At 40.3% G+C, this 18129-nt stretch overlaps 1 protein-coding gene across 1 annotated transcript in view; it reads right to left on the reverse strand.

Annotated features, from left to right (window-relative positions):
- Positions 1 to 18129, reverse strand: part of GABRA3 (gamma-aminobutyric acid type A receptor subunit alpha3) — a 548803-nt gene that overhangs the window by 186047 nt on the left and 344627 nt on the right. The window lies entirely within an intron of this gene.

Genomic DNA, 18129 nt, shown 5'->3' on the forward strand with positions numbered 1-18129 from the left:
CCCTTTAACATTTCAGATAATAAGGGCTTGGTGATGATGAATTCCTTTAGCTTTACCTTGTCTAGGAAGTACTTTATCTGCTCTTCCATTCTAAGTGACAGCTTTGATGGATAATCTAGGTTGCAGGTCCTTGCTCTTCATCATTTTGAATACTTCTTGCAAGTCCTTTCTTGCCTGCAAAGTTTCTTTTGAGAAATCAGCTCTTTTATAGGTAACTATCTGCTTTTATCTCTGGCTGCTTTTAAGATTCTCTCTTTAACTTTTGGCATTTGAGTTATGATGTGTCTTTGTGTGGTCCTCCTGGTGTCCATCTTGTTTGGGATTCTCTGCTTCCTGGACTTGCATGTCTATTTCCTTCACCAAATTAGGGACATTTTCTTTATTTTTCACATAAATTTTCAATTTCTTGTTCTTTCTCTTCTCTTTCTGGCACTCCAGTGATTTGACTGTTGGTATGTCTGAGGTTGACTCAGAGGCTCCTTAGCCTATCCTCATTTTTTTCAATTGTTTTTACTTCTTGCTGTTCTAATTGAGTGTTTTTTCTTCATTATGTTCCAAATCATTTATTTGATTCTTGCCTTCACCTACTCCACTGTTTGTTCCCTGTAAATTTTTCTTCATTTCACTTAGTGTAACCTTCTTTTCTGCCTGGATCTTGAAGTACCCAATGAGTTCCTTGAGCATCCTAATAACCTATATTTTGAACTCTGCATCTCATTGATTGCTTATCTCCATTTTATTTAGGTCTTTTTCTGGAGTTCTGTTCTTACATTTGGGCCATATTTCTTTGTCTCCTCATTTTGTAAGTCTTCCTGTGTTTGTTTCTATGTATTAAGTAGAGCTGTTCTGACTCCCTGTCTTAGTAGCATAGCCTATTATAGAAAAGTGCACCTGTAAGTTAGATGGGGTGGAGACTTAGGTAATTGACAGGATAGGGCAACCTATGTGAACCAGGTTGATGGAGTCTCACATATGGTGTCTCTGCTCTGTGGCTCTGTGCAAGAGAGGGGTCAGAAAAGGGACTATGGCCACTGCCTGGCCTCTGGGGTTTTTTCCAGGAGAAAGCAGTTCCCTAGCACTCGCCCTAATGCCAGACACTTTCATTTCTCCCCATATTCCTGGTGCCCTTCAAGCTGCTGCCTTGGTGCTGGAGTCCAGAGGAAGTGAGTATGGGTAAATCCTAAGTTCATTTATGGCCCTTTGAGAAAAGATGCCTGAGAATCCCACATTTTCTTTTTCCATCACAACCCTCACTGGTTTTTACAGCCAGAAGTTATGGAGACTTATCTGCCTGGCACTGGAGCCCTGGGCCAGGTGGTCTGGTGTGAGGCAGGCATCCTTCACTCCTGAGATATCCCTTTCAATTTTTATCCACCACATGTGCTTGTGAAATTGCCCTTTCCAGGTTTCCATGTCTCTGTGTCTCTGCATCTCTGTCTCTCCTACCTGTCTGAATTAATGTGATTTATTTAATTCCTTGGTTGTCAAACTTCCGTACAGCTTGATTCTTTGATGATTCTGGGTGATAGCTCTTTTGTCTGTTAGTTGTAATTTTTGCCGTGGTTGTGTGAGGAGGTGAGCTGTGTTTACCTATGCCTCCATCTTGACTGGAAGTCCTAAAGGTTAAACATCTACATTTTGTTGAGTATATGCACTCAATGTTCAGTTAGACTATCAACATGTTGAGAGTAATGGAGGAAGGAGAAACTTAAATTTATAGGGGACAAGGGTCTCTGGAAGTCAGTATGAACCCCTATGCAATATGTCACCTAGGCCTTTTAGAAGTAGAACAATCTGCTCTGTGTTCTGAGAAATGTTCTTTCTAAAAACCAAAGGGTAGAAAATATTACTTCAGGAGTGGTTGAGATGCCAAGCAGGCTATTTCTATAATCATGGAATAAAGGGCAGGATCTTGGATTTATGTTGAAAAAGAAAAGATAATAAATCATTTATAGCCATTATCAGTAGAGGAGTAGAAGATGAGTCACTTGAAATACACCACCATTGAACACCGAAATCAAGCAGCATATTAGTCACATGTCAGAACACGGTGGCGGCTGGACTGCCCACCAGGACTTCTGATGTAAACAAATGAACCATATGCAAATTAACCTGCCCAAAGTGTTGGTGGGAAAACTCACCCTAACTGAAATGTATGTTTGGAAAGGTGTGGCAACAGCGCTTGTAGGGGCACAGGCACGGGCTCCTACGGGCCCTCAAGGTGGACCAGGAGTTTTCTCTTACCACTAATCCCTTTCCCTCCCTTCCTTTAATAAACCTGGTATAAGATTTTAGACTGTGTTCTGGGTGATTTCTCAGAGCAAGGCTACCTGACATTTTGGTTCCGAAACCAGGGAAGGGCTCTGAGAGTGGTCACCAACAGCTTGCAACCAGGGAACAGTGGACTGTGGCAGCATGTCCCAGGCTTACTCCATGATCCTGTATGTCAGAACCCTCTCACCCCATTTCCTCCTGCCTTGCTCAAGAGATCTACACATCTGACGACCTCCACCTTTGGACCCTTTGTCATGCATGGCCTGTCCTCCATCCACATCGGACACCGACTAGTCATGTTTCGTCTCATGGGATGAGTCTCTTGTTAGGTTGATTGTCTTATTTCTGAGTCTACTGTGGCTCTGCTTGAAAATTCTAGGCCTAGGTCAGTCTTCCTTGGAGCCTTGCACCTCATTGAACTTCCAGCAGTGGTTGGGGATGCCAACCCCGTGGACAGTTTGTTTGAGGTCTTTATGGCTTGGAGCCTTCGCACTCAGCTGAACTTCCGGAGATGACTGGGGATGCCCTCCCCCTGGAGAGTTTTCTCAGAGCCTTTGCACCTCATAGAATCAGTGGCTTAAGTGGGGACACCCCTTAACCCTCCTGATTCATTTCATCTGAGGCTCACCCTCTGGGTCGTTACTCTCAGTACCATGGGAGCACGTCAGTCCCTACCTCCAAAGGACTCCCTTTTGGGTTACCTCTGTTGGAACCTCAGGACCCTTCAAATAGAATCCCAGGTAAAGCTAAAAAAGCTAAATTCTCTCTCCACTGTTACTTGGCTTCAATACCCTCTTGATACCAAATACCATTGGCCAGAACATGGAACATTTGACCTCCAAATTCTTACCGATCTTGACAACTACCTCAGGCGTAACAGCAAATGGTCCGAAATTCCATATGCAGAAGGCTTTTTGACTCTTTGCAGCAGACTGTCCCTTTGCTCCTCCTGCTTCCAACTCCAACTTATTCTCTTTCAACTGACCTCTGTCCACAGTTCCTCTGCATTGACAAGCTCCCCCAACTCCCACTGCCCTGTCTTTGTCTTTTACAGAAGCAGACACCTTGGACCTTGGACACCCTTATCCCCACCCCCACCCCATATGCCCTCTCCCAGTCAACAGCGCCCGCCGTGGTAAACCTTTCTTCCTTCTTCCCCTTCCTTTCTGATTTTCCAGCCAAAGACAAGGCATTGCCATCCCAGACTCCAGCCCTCTCATGTCACCTCTCCACACCCATTCTCAGGTTGCCCTCATGCCATCGTTCTCCCCACAATCCTTGGACCTGTACCCTCTTCATGAGCTGGCAGGAGCCAAAGGCATTGTTTGGGGCATATGTCCTCTTTTCCCTCATGGATTTAGCCCAAACTGAGCACCATCTAGGGTTATATACTGCAGATCCTACCCACTTTTGCAAGGAGTTTCAATATATAGCTCAGACCTATTCATTAACATATCAAGCTATGTCATCCTAACCTCCTCCACCACCCCAAAGGAAAAATATTGTATTCTGTCCACTGTCTCCACATTTTCAGACACTCTGTGTGTCCGGAATCCCAATAGGAATCCAGCCAGCCTCACTGCAGTCCCAGCTGAAGGTTCTCACTGGAACTATCAGTCAGGGTCTCCTGATTTGGCTAAGATGTCTCATTTTCTCACATGCCTAGTTGAAGGCATGCATAGGGCCCCCCTTAAGGCCATGAATTATAACAAAATTCTAGAAATTATGCAGGAGGCTTCTGAGAACCCAGCCTCATTCACGAACCACCTTACAAAGGCCGTTCTCAATTACACTAACTTGGACCCCAACTCAGAAGAAGGCAAGGTCTATATTAATACCCATTTTATTACATACTCCACCCCAGATATTAGGAGAAAGTTACATAAGCTGGAGGATGGACCCAAAACTCCCCAAAGGGACCTAATTTGGATTGCCTTCTGAGTCTTTAATAAAAACAACATAAATTAAAAAGGGATCAGCAGAAGTACCCTATGTTAGCTACTGCAATTAAGGATCAAGGGAATAAAGGCTTGCATAAGCCTCCACTAGGACCATGCTTCAAGTGTAAGTAGATAGGTCATCGGGCACAATGCCCCAACCGCAGCCCCCACTGGGTCCCTGTCCATCCTGCATGCAGAAGGGACATTGGAGGGTCGACTGTCCTCTCGCCTCTAACCAGGGGGCCAGTAGACTGCTCCAGTTCAGTTCAGCTCAACCTCAAAGGGATAAAGATTTCAGCATCCCCAGTCTGTTGGGGCTTGCCACAGATGACTGACGGTGCTCAGGCTCAGAGCCCCCATTTCTGACCATATCAACGGCTGAACCCAGGATAATTATGGCGGTGGCAGGTAAGTCGGTCTCTCTTCTTGTAGGCATGGGGGCAGCTATTCTATCTTTATTAAACATGTGGTGTTTTACATCCATCCCCCATCTCTGTTATTGGAGTTAACGGGGTCAGTACTAAAACCTTAGCTACCAAATCCCTCACATGTACATTAGGGTCCTTAACCTTTGTGCATTCTTTCCTAGTTATGTCTGAATGCCCAGTCTCCCTCTTGAAAAGAGAAATCCTGGCCAAACTAGGGGCATCCCTGTCTCTTAATCTAGATGGAGTGGCTAAGGCTGACTCCATTTTCCTTTAGGTTTTAGCACAAGAAGCTTCTCGGGGGGATACCCCTCATCAGCTATGTCATTGTTGTGTGAATGTTGACCCCCTTGATTGAGATACTGAGAACCCAGCAGTAGCCAGACACCACCAGCCATCAAGCCTGGAGTTTCATTCCCCAGTTAGTCTCAGTATCCTCTCAGTTCACAAGCTATGCAGGGTCTACAGCTAATCATTCACCACCTGCTCAAAGCCAGACTCCTATGACCAGCAAACTCTCCTGCCAACACTCCCATCCTAGCTGTTAAGAAATCTAAAGGGTCTTATTGCCTAGTACAGGATCTTCCAGCAGTTAAATGAAGTTACTATCCCAATTCCTCATGAAATCTGCCTTTGAATATTTGCTGTTAAACAAGTTCTGTAGGGAATTTGACTAGTAATCTCTCTTATTTTTGAGTCATAATGTATACCTCCCTTTTATTTTTCCCCCTTCTCACTGTTCTTTCATCTACCTACCTCACCCCTACTCCTGATCTCTCAAGACCATGAAGTTTGCAGGCTAACAATTATTCTGACTCTCAGTGTTGAATTTCCATAACCCTGAATCCACAGGCACACTCAGCTGTTCCTATACCAACTGTAATGTGGAGATCTGTTAATATTTCTCTTTTCTCCAGTGACTAATGGAAACCCAACATCCTTTGGTTCCCTGCTCTCCAGTGATCAGAGGTCTTAGCCAACCAATATCTGAAAAACCTCTCAAGTTGTTTCTAAGTCCTTATCTATTGCAGGATCAGTCTTCACCAGGGTCTCCATCTCCCAAAGCCAGTGAGTACCCATTTGTGTTTCTCGTACTTAACAGTCAGGATCTTTTAGCCTGGTAGGTCACCTACCAGCTCTCCTGTACAACTTCACGATCAATATAACACACCAGGAGCAACATGAGGATCACCCGGACTCTCATTTGAACCTGGCATCAAAATTTACATACCCTCTCTGGTTCACCACCCCTCCCCTACTAAAACTCGCTGAGACTTCCAATCACACCCTTTGTTCCAGAAGCCTCTCTCCCATGCTATTCCCCCTTGGCATCTCCAATCCCGGCTTCCCTGTGAGTGCCAGCTGTCACTAGTGGACTAATCTTATTCTTAACCTACAAGGTCCTTTCATAGCAAATACCTCAGTACATGACCCTATCTAGGGAATTATCTGGGAAGAGGCTATCTTGGTCTGGGAAAAAAGAACCAAGACAATATGTTTAGGAGGTACCTGGAACATCTACAGGGCACTCATTACAGGCACATCTCCAACAACTCTCAGACTGGCCTACCACCTACATCTTCAGGTATGCCTTCAACATTCTAGTGTTTTCTTTCTGTGTGGATCACAAGCCTACATCTGTCTACTTACCAACTGGACAGGGACCTTCACAATTGCCTTTCTAGCCTGTCCCCTATAGGTGATGCCACCCGACTTGGAGATTTCTATTCACCTTTCTACAGCAATAAGAGTAAAGCAAGCTCCAGTACTAATCCCCATCCTGGAAGCCCTTGGCATTACTACTGGAGTTGCAACAGGAGTGGCAGGGATGGGAACTTCCCTCAAATATCATCAGGAGTTTTCCCTAGAACTTGAACAAAGCCTAGAGCATATAGCACAGGCTATTTCCAAACTTGAATATTAGGTAAACTCCCTAGCTGGAGTTGTCCTTCAGAATAGAAGGACTTTAGACCTCCTTACTGCCCATAAAGGGAGTATCTGTGCTTTTGGGGGGGAAACTGCTGTTTTTATATTAATCAATCTGGAAAAGTACAAGGCATAGTTAAAAGGCTAATGGATCGAGCTGCCCAATTAAGGAATAAGATAAGCAGCTCATCAAATTCATGGTTTGACTTAATTGTCCCTCTGAAGTCCATCCATCTACCCCTCCTTGCACCTTTGCTAACACTACTTTTAGCTCTTATTCTAGGACCTTGCCTCCTGCGATTCCTTGTAAGCTTCATCAAAAGAACCGTCAATACAGCATGGTACAGACAGCCCACAACCTCATGCTCCTGTCTACTCCTCGGTACCAACCCCTGCCAGCACAAGAAACATCAGAGACATAGATACAGAGGGAAATATACACTCTAAGTATGGCCCTATGTCAGCAGGAAGTAGCCAGAACAACTGCAACGCCCTTTTCCCTTAAAACACTACATCCTTGACACTGGACCTCAGCACCATTCTTTTTATGACAAAAGACTGGAAATGTCAGAACACGGTGGCAGCTGGAATGTCCACCCAGACTTTTGACATATACGCAAATGAACCATATGCAAATTAACCTGCCAAAAGTGTTGATGGGTAAACTCATCTTAACCGAAATGGATGTTCGGAAAGGTGTGGAGATGGCGCCTGTAGGCACACAGGCAGGGGACTCTTATGGGCCCTCAAGGTGGACCCGGAGTCTCCATTCCCCTTCCCTTGCTCCTATGGGCCCTCGAGTTGGTCCGGGAGCTTCCTCTTATTTTTAACCCCTTTTCCTTCCTTCCTTCAATAAACCTGGTGTAAAATCTCAGACTGTTCTCTGGGTGATTTCTCAGAGCAAGGCTATCTAACAACAAGAATCTCAGTTGTCTGCAGGCTTCTCATTAAATTGTGGAAGTATAGGCAAAAAGCTTCAGTACACTGGGATACGAATACTATACCATTGCATTTAGTCTTTAAAGGGAGGACATCTCAGTTTTAACAACTACCTCAGACACGTAGCTCCAGCCTCATTTTCTGACATTTCACACTGTCCTCCACTCTCCAGACATCTGCAAATCTTTGTGATTTCACCAAACAAAGCTTTCATGATTCTGTCTTTGTATACGTTGTTTCCCCCCTGCCTGAAATGCCCTTTTTTCTTTATACATGCAAAACATTTTCTTCAAATCTTTGCTCAAGTGTTACCTCTTTCATGATGTTTTATATGTGCCCCCACAGGTGTAGTGAGTTGTCCACCTCACAGAAATACCGGAGCACTTTGGAAAAATACTTAAGCTTCTAACACTGTTGAAATAATCTCTAGCCCCAAGATGAAACCACTTCTGCCTGCAGGGCTATGTCAACAAACTGAAGCTGAAATAATTCATATCCCCATAAAAGCTCTGCTTTACTAGAAACATAGTATATGCAGTCAGCCAATCCCTAAATGCGAAGCCAACTCTGGACTTTCTCATCCAAAACATGGTTGACTATGTGGCCCCTGCCAATCAGATCTTTTTTATTTTTCTCTTCTTTGTTGTTTATTTTTTATCCCATAAAAGCTTCCTGCCTTCTACCCCATTTTGCAGTTCTTCCAATGGAGACTGTTTACTTCGTGAAGTGTTAAATAAAGTTTGTTTGTATCACCTAAATTGTTTTCTTTAATCATTTTTTACCAGCATATAATATTATCAGTCTGTTTATGTGTCTTTCTTTGACACTGGACTGTGAGAAACTTGAAAAAAGGCTTCTTTACCATTTTAATTCCATCCCTAGTATGGTGGTTGGACAGTCACTGAATCCTTCTTAATTTAATTCATATTTCTGCAACATAGGCAGAGCAAGTATTTTCATCCCATTTTCCAGAAAAATAAACTGAGGCTCAGCGAGGAGAAATGCCTTATACTGTTGCTCTGTGCAAGTTTCTAACTTTTATTGTAAAGTCCACTTCACTAAAACATAGTTCTCCACTCTATCTAGGGGTAGCATCTAAAATAACTTTGTTCTTTAGACCAGCAGGAATCTTCTGGTGATCTAAAAATTCCCTTTGTGTTAGAATGATCTTTTTAACATAATCTGCTTGGAGACCAGCTTCTTCCTTTTCAGAATAAAGGAAATTCTTGTTATTGCCAGACCCCAGTTTTGTCCTTCAGCTGACAAAAATGAAACAAATGTGAGAATACCTATTGGGAGTATATTATTTCTTCCCTCCCTCCAGTTTAAATATTAGTTCTTCTGTGATGCCCTCCCATTTTTGGGCCCATACCTCCAAGTCATGATGGAACCTGTAATTTTTGGGCTCACAGCACTTCATTTTTGGCTGTTTGTGAAACTTCTGTTATGCCTGTGGTGAATAATGTGTCTTATCTTTCCTGTAGGATGTGAACTCTTGGAGGGTAGGGGTTGATGTCATCACATGCAGTACACAGAGTAATTTGTGACTGACTGAAGACTTGTATTATTACTTTTTCTCATCTTGTTTCAAGCTTTTTCGGAGTCCAAAATGAGCCACTCTATCTTCTATGCTCTTGCTTCTGTTCATTAAAATGAGGTTCACTAAGAATGGTTCTGTGAATCAGTTGCTACTTTTATGAATAAGGAACTACAGGTGGAATGTCCTAAAGCCATTACAAAAAAAAAAGGACCTTGTGAAACAAAGCTCTGAATGCTTGGTTTTGCTTATATTAAATACTATACAACTAACAATGTGACCTAAATGCTTTCCCTGATTTCTGACCATTTCAGAGGTAGGCTCTATGAGGAAGACTCAAGTGTAATAAGATATTTCCATGTAAAATAGGAAGAGATGAGCTTTACTGTTAGTTAACAATTGGGGTGAGGGGTGTTCTAGCATTTGTCTTTGGAATATCCCAAGTATATAACCAAAACTGACTCAATCATATGATCAAAGAATAAAGAATGGCATCAAGATCTGAATATGACAACAAGCCTCTTAATTGGTTCAAATACACCACTTTATTCTTGATGATGCAAATAGATAATGAATGCTTATTTTCTTTAATTTCCAATTAAGTGTAAGACACTGTTACTGTGAAGCCTAATACAAAGAAAACACTTTGTTCAGTGTATTAAATGTTACAAAATCCCATCATATCAAAGGTCTGAATTCCACACACCTGCATTTCCAACTGCAGCTTGTCATGTCCATCTCAGACTCATTATACTTAAAATTAATATCCCCTACATTCCTTTCTTAGGGTAATTAGTGCTATATATGGGGAGGTTGCTTTAACATAAGAGTGACTTGGGTTTCTGTACCAGCCCTGCCACTTATTAGTGGTATGATTTCTGGCTCTACTGAAATTTCAGTTCAGTAATTATATGAACACATTAATGCAAACACCTCCACAAAGTGGAGATATCCCAGGACATATGTCAAGAAATTGCATGGCTTATTATATTTAATTGTGAGGCAGGTATTGTTATCACTCACCCTATTTTACAGAGCAAGATCCAGGGGTAGTCTTACCACAGACCTACATTCTTAACCTGTCATGTTTGAACTGTAGCATGAATGATCTGATCATGTTGCTCACATTTTTTCTTTATATTGTTGACACTAAAGATGTCCCCATCCCACTCACTCCCTCTGCCCACCTCCACCCAGCCCTTGCCCCTTACACTCTGGCTATCACCACACTGTGATGTATGTCTATGAGTTATGCATATACGTTCCTTGACTAATCCCTTCACCTTCTTTCATCCAGGAACTGCCTTTTGACCTAGCAATCCAACTTCTGGGAATATATCCTAAGAATCCTGAAACATCAATACAAAAGAACATGAACACCTATGATCATAGCAGCAATATTTACAAGAGCCAAGATCTGGAATTATCCCAAGTGCCCACCAATAGATGAGTGGATAAAAAAAAAAAACTGTTGTTCATCTGCAGATTCAAAAATATTCCTATCAAGATTACAATGACATATTTTTTAAATCATTTTTATTGTTATTCTATTATAGTTATCCCAATTTTCCCCCTTTGCCCTCCACCATCCATCCTACCCCCCACTCTCACAATATATTTCCACACTGTTGTCTTTGTCTGTGGGTCAGTCATACATGTTCTATGTCTAGTCCTTTCCCCTCCTTTCCATTATTATCTCCCTCCCCCTGCCCCTCTGGTCGCTTTGAGTCTGTTCCATGTTTCCATATCTGTGATTCTATTTTGTTCATTAGATTCCTCTTATAGGTGAGATCATATGGTACTTGTCTTTCACCTACAACAAACAAGTACCGGTGAGGACGTGGAGAAAAGGGAACCCTAGTGCACTGTTGGTGGGAATGCAGACTGGTGCAGCCACTGTGGAAAACATTACAGAATTTTCTTGAAAACAAAACAGAATGTGGAACTGCCTTTTGACCCAGCAATTTCACTGCTGGGGATATATCCTAAGAATCCCAAATTGCCAATTCAAAAGAACTTATCCACCCCTATGTTCATAGCAGCACTATTTACAATAGCCTAGTGATAGAAACAGCCTAAGTGCCCATCAGTAAATGAATGGATCAAAAAAACTGGTACATTTACACCATGGAATACTACACAGCAGAAAGAAAGAAGGAACTCTTATCTTTTGTGACAGCATGGATGGAACTGGAGAATATTATATTAAGTGAAATAAGCCAATGACATATTTCACAGAGCTAGATCAAATACTTCAAAATTTCAGATGGAATCACAAAAGGCCCCACATAGCAACAGTGACCCTGAGAAAGAAGAACAAGGTTGGAGGAATCATACTACCTAATATCAAACTATACTATAAGGCCATAGTAATCAAAACAGCATAGGACTGGCATAAAAATATACATAGATCAATGGAACAGAATAGGGATCCCAGAAATAAACCCACAACTTTATAGTCAATTAATTTTCAGCAGAGGAAGCAAGGACATACAATGGGCTAAAGATAGTTTTTTCAATGAATGGTATTAGGAAAAATTGGACAGATACATGCAGAAAAATGAAACTAGACCATCTTCTTGCACCACACACAAAAATGAATTCAAAATGGATCTGAAACCATAAAAATCCTAAAAGAAAACATAGGCAGCAAAATCTTAGACATTTCTTGTAGCAATTTTTATCAGATATATCTCCCCAGGCAAGGGACACAAGAGGAAAAATAAACAAATGGGACTGTATAAAAAGTTTTTGCATGGCAAATGAAATCATCAACGAAATGAAAAGACAACCCAGAAAATGGGAGAACATATTCCCTGATACATCTGATAAGGGGTTAATATCCAAAATTTATAAAGTACTTTCAAAACTCAACATAAAAAAAAACAAGCAATCCAATCAAAAAATGGGCAAAGGATCTGAATATACTCTTCTCCAAGGAAGACTTACAGATGGCCCATAGGAATATGAAAAGGTGCTCAACATCACTAATTATCAGAGAAATACAAATTAAATCCACAATGAAATACCATCTCACCTGTTAGAATGAATATCATCAATAAATCAACAAACAAGTGCTGACAAGGATGTGAAGAAAGGGGAAAACTTTTGCACTATTGGTGGGAATGCAGACTGGTGCAGCCACTGTTGAAAGCAGTATGGAGAAAATTTAAAAGTGGAATTTCCTTTTGACATAGTGACATAGTGATCCCACTTCTGGGAATATACCCAAAGGAACCCAAAACACTGAGTTGAGAGAACCCTTATGTTCACTGCAGTATTATTTGCAATCACCAAGATATGGAAGCAGCCCACGTGTCCATCAGTAGATAAGTGGATAAAACAACTATGGGACATTTACACAGTGGAATACTACTCAGGCATAAAAAGGAAGAAACTTTTACCCTTTGCGACAGTACGAATGGGTCTGGGGAATATTATGCTAAATGAAATAAGCCAGGTGGTGAAAGACAAATACCATATGATTTCACTCATATGTGGAATCTAATGAACAAACTGAACTAACAAGGAAAATAGAGAAAGACTCACAAATAGAGAGCAGGATGACAGCTAGTAGGAGGGGAGAGGGGCATGGAGGGATTGAGCAAAAAGGAAAAAGACTCATTGACAATGGATAAAACAGTGCGGTGATTGCTGGGGGGTGGGGAGCTTAAGGGGACTAAATGGTAATGGAAAAAATACAATAAAGATTAAAAAATAAAAAGTAAACAAAAGAAAATAAATAAAGGAAAAGCTGTTGCTCACTTAAAAAAAAAACAAAAAACAATAATGCTTTCTTGCAACTACAAGATAAACAAATGCTGTTTCACTTCCAGACTATTATCCTTCATGTGTCATGCAGAAATCTTTCCAAAATCTTTCCACGTAGGTATTCTGTTTAGCTATATTTCCCACTATTCTTCCTTATCACTGCCATTTTCCAAAGGCTTATTTACTCCTCCACATGCAATAAAAATGTTAACACTTGGATTATTATTATTTTTCTAACCCTTAGTACTTCCATTATTTTAGAGGAATATTTTAGTTACAGGAACCACTCATACAACACCCTGACCTCCACCAACTTCCAGTCAGTCACCAAATACAGTCAGTGCTGCCTTTTGTAGACCCATATATTTCTAAAAAACTTTATTTAGTGGAAAAAGCAATAGTATCAAGCTAGACAGACCTGAATTTGCGAAATAAGTATAACATCTTGGGAAAGTCATTAATTTTTAAGTCTTACTTTCTGGATCAATTCAACAGAAATATTGGGTTGGCCAAAAAGTTCTTTTGGTTTTTAGATTGTATACTGACAGCTGTGATATCAGTATGAATTTTAAAAAACATCAAAATGGATGAATTTTTGTGTAGTCATTTTAACATCAAAAATGGAAGAAAATAAGCAACATTTCCATCATATTATGCTTTATTATTTTAAGAAATGTAAAAATGCAACTTAAACACACAAAAAAAGATTTGTGTAGTATTTGAAGAAGGTGCTGTGACTGATCGAACATGTCAAAAGTGGTTTGTGAAGTTTTATGCTGCAGATTTCTTGCTGGATGATGCTCCATGGTCAGGTAGACTGGTTGAAATTAATGGCAATCAAATTGAGACATTAGTTGAGAACAATAAAAGTTTACCATGAGGGAGATAGCTGACACATTCAAAATATCCAAATCAATAAAGTTATTGCTGAAAATGAAAAATGTGTCATTTTTTTACAGAATAAACTAAGGAGACATCTTGGCCTACTCAATAATAACATCTACTTTGAATAGTTTTTGTGAAGATTAGAGATGTTTTATATAAAGTGTCTGACACATAGTAGATGTCTAATACACACCAATTATTATTAATATTATAAGTTGTACCATATAAAACTAACCTGGCTGGTTTGGCTCAGTGGATTGAGCGTCGGCCTGCGAGCTAAGTGTCGCTGGTTCGATCTTCCAGTCAGGGCACATCAGAGAAGGAAAACTCTGACTCCAAAAAACCTCCGCTGCCTTGCGGCATACCTCTTCAGGGGAAAGGCTAAGGGAGTAAACCCCGACAGAAAATCCGGAGCCGGAGTCCCTAAGGCGGTTTGACGTTGTAGTCAACACCGGTAACTCCTGCGGCGCACCTGAAGTCAAGCTGTATTGACTCCGTCTTTCCCTTGGACCCTTCAGCTGCGAAGAGAGGGGGGGTCTGCTGCATGGGCAACAGCAGACCCTCCATATCACCCTGCCCAGGCTCTGTAGCTTCAGCTTCACTGGAGAGGACACTCCAGCGTCATCGCAAGATGTCGATTCAACACGGGAGGAGACAGATACCGTGTCACTCCCGAGTCGGACTGCACAGCCATTCTCGGCGGTGCAGATAGACTCTTAAGAAGCTACACCATCGTCTCTCGAGACGGACGGCTGCCGAGACCATATAAAACTAGGCACTTCACCTTCATCCTTGCTTTTCTCTTATCTAGTTGCCACACTGTTCTCAGAGTGATCTATCTAAAATGCAAATCTGTTTGTGTCATTCCTTTGTAATAAACTTCTCAGTGGATCCTTATCATTTTGATGTCAACATAGCCATACCTCTTCTCCAATCCAGGCCATTTTCTTGTACTTTACTTTGTGGCCCAGTTACACTGAACTTCTTTCAGTTGCTTTAATATATTATCACCAACTCCTCTCCTCATTCCCCTGGCCTCCTTCGTACCTTCATACCTTATGTTTCCTCTCTGTCTCTCCTGCCCCCCTCTGTTTGAAACATTTTCTCCCTCTTTCTCTAATTTACTTTTACATTTCATTTAAGTCTTGGTTGTAAATTGATTTTCTCTAGAATTTATTGTGGCTATTCCCCACAGACTCATTTTATTGCCCCTGCTAAATGCTCCCATACTACTCTGTACTTCTCTGATCATAGCACTTACTCTACTTCAGCATCATAATCTATTTCATAGTTTTCCCCACTAGAATGTAAGTTATGTGAGGGCAGAAACCTCATCTATTTTTGCTTTTCACTTTATCTCTAGTTTTCTGATGCATGATATCAATTCATGAATACCTGCCTTGTGCATGCTGTTTCCTCTATATGGAATACCTTTCTAAACCTCATCCTTTTCCTCATCTGTTTGATAGTTACCTACATTTTCTTCAAGATTCAAGATACAGGATAAGCATTGCCTCATTTCTACAACTTTCCTTGATCCTCCACATGATTTTGGATGCTCCTTGCACTGTAATTACATAACATTTTGTACCTCCCTCAGTTTAAGGGCTTTTTAAAATTATTGTACAGCTATCTGTGCACATATTTGCTTTAACAACTAGGCTGTAAGGTCATTAAGACATTATCTATGTATTATTTATCTCTGTAGCTTAGCATATATTTCAAAGCCATAAAATAAACACTCATAAATGTGCTGAATAAATGATTCAAGTCAATGGGATAAAATCTATTTAAATTCAATGAATACTTGTCTTTCCTACTCAAATAACAAATCAGTGGAACTTTTTTACTGAAAAATATTATGCAACATTTATACACAATAGGTATAAGTAAAAATGCAATGAACCTATTTACTCATATCTTCATCAATAAATAAAATGTCAATAGAAATGTAGTTTTCTATATGTTTATGTCTAAAGAAATGGAAAATACATAAACATGTGTGTCATTTTGATTTGGGCTCTGTTCATCTTCCTGTATTGTTCTAATTCTAGTATATGTGCTGCTGAAGTAAGCAGTAGGTAATGAGCTTTGGTCTGCATTTTTATGGTTATCTCAAGATGAGACAAGACAAGGCTTCATTCTAAACTGTCCTAGTTACATAGCCACGTAATCCTTGGTAAGATTTTTCTAAGCTGTCCTGAAGTTTTCCAATGGAATCCAGATAAGATTTCTGAACGTCAAAAATAATAAGAGGTATGCTGTAGGATAACAAACACTTTCTAAAAAATTCTGTTCTTCAGACCTTATTCAACTTGCACTTTTTATGTGTCTGCAAAAGGCAGCAGGTACATTGTTACGTGAATGAGAAAGCAGATAATCTGTACCTTATAAAAGGTCACCAGATGAATAAATTGTGGGGTTATAAATAGAGCCAAGCTTTTATTTTCAGTCTCGAACCTAGGTCTCCCTCCAGACCCATCGTCCCGAGTTCAAAGTGAAGTAAATACTGCGTTAAGGGAACCAGTGGCTTCATCATGTTTCTAAACTCCTGTACTTTAGCATGAGCACAAGACCATTCTGCATGGACTCCTATCTTCCCAAATTCCACTTTCTTGTCCAATTCAGACTAAAATGAAGGGCCCAATGGTCATCTTCTCCCCTTTCATCCAACTATATTTTCAGGTGACTAATCCTTTGGTCAGCTTCATCTTCTGCCCTCCTCAATCTTCTTCCTCAGTCTTCTTCAGAGTTCAACATCCCTATTCCCCCTTTCCTTTCTTCTTTCCTTTTTATCCCACCTCCAAAGCTCAAACTTATCCTCTATCTGTTTTTTCTTTTATTATTCAGTTTTTCCACTATCCTATTCTCTTCATCCACTTTCTATTCTTTCTCATGTACTATTCTCATTCTGTGTTCATTTTCTTTTCTGCCCATCAATTTCTCTTCTAGCGACTCTTCCATTTTCTTACTGTCTTTTACCCATCCATATCTCCTCATCATCATTCCATCCCTCCAACCACCTCATTCTTCTTCTTCTGTTTATATCTACCCCACTCCATTCTTTCCACAATTGTGTACACTCCTATCTCCTCTTCAGACCTTTTTATTTTATTCACTTTATTGCAAGTGTATCTATATCTATTCCTCCAAAATTTTCTTCATACATTATAACTACACTGCTGTCCTGTCTTCCCCAACTCCTTTTTAAATTTCATATTTAACCTCATATCATTTCATGCAGTGTGAAGAGAGGTATCCTTCCTTTACAAGTAAAATTTTCACTATAGTTTTGATATAATCTCCTTATGGTTTTCTCTGGAAACTTGATGTCAGAAAAACCCTGTTTATACCATATCTTAAATCTTTGTCTTTTTACTAGCTCCCTTCTTCTGTCTCACAAATATGTGCCAGTCTCTCCATTCAAAAAAATACAGCAATTATTTCTTGTACTCCTGAGTATATCTATTATATACATATCACTTTCATTTTCAAACAAGCTCCCAGAAAGTGTTTTCTTTCTTTCTTTAACCATTTTATTTATTTGTTTGTTTGTTCATTTATTAATGAGGTGACATTGGTTTGCCAAACTATACAGGTTTTAAGTGTACAGTTCAATAAAATATCTGCACACTACATTGTGTGCCCATCACCCCAAGCAAACTCTTTTCATCCCTATGCCACTGCCCTTTGACCACCTCCACTTACTCCCCTATCCCTTTTCCTCTATCACCACACTGTTGTCTGTGTGTCATGTATATATGTTTATGGATGAAAGAAGGTGAAGGGATTAACCAGAAAGTATTCTCTATGTTTACTATCTCCACTATTCCTATGCCAACTGCTAAAAACTTCACATTACACTAACCACTCCATTGAAGCAGTGTATGTAAAGAACTCCAATGTCTTCCATGTCACCAAACTTAATACATACTTATTTTTTTTTCTGTTATTGATTATAAATAGAGGGGAAGGGAAAGAGAAAGACAGGGAGGAAAGTATCAATATGAGAGAGAAACATTGATTGGTTGCCTCGCTGCCTGTGTCCCAACTTCGGACTGAATCCACAAAAAAGGTATGTGCCCTGACTAGAAATCAAACCAGCAGCCTTTAGTTTGCAGGACAATGCCCAACCAACTGAGCCACACTGGCTAGGGCCATAATTTTAATTCTCTATATTAATTGAGATCTCTGTAATTGCCAACAATGTTTTTTAAATGTAATGGGACAACTGTAATTGAAAAAACAAAAAATAAAATTAAAAAAATAAATATAAATAAATGTATAAATAATAATAAAGAGCACGAAGTTACAATGGAACTGCCAGAGTATAAGTGCTGGCTTGACTATTTCCTACCTAGGTGATCTTGGAAATTTTTCTTACCCACTCTATCTCGGTTTCCTCATCTGCAAAGTGGGAATAATAGTACCT

The sequence above is a fragment of the Furipterus horrens genome, unplaced genomic scaffold (assembly GCF_987537825.1).
Source record: "Furipterus horrens unplaced genomic scaffold, mFurHor1.1.pri manual_scaffold_17, whole genome shotgun sequence".
Lineage (NCBI taxonomy): Eukaryota > Metazoa > Chordata > Mammalia > Chiroptera > Furipteridae > Furipterus > Furipterus horrens.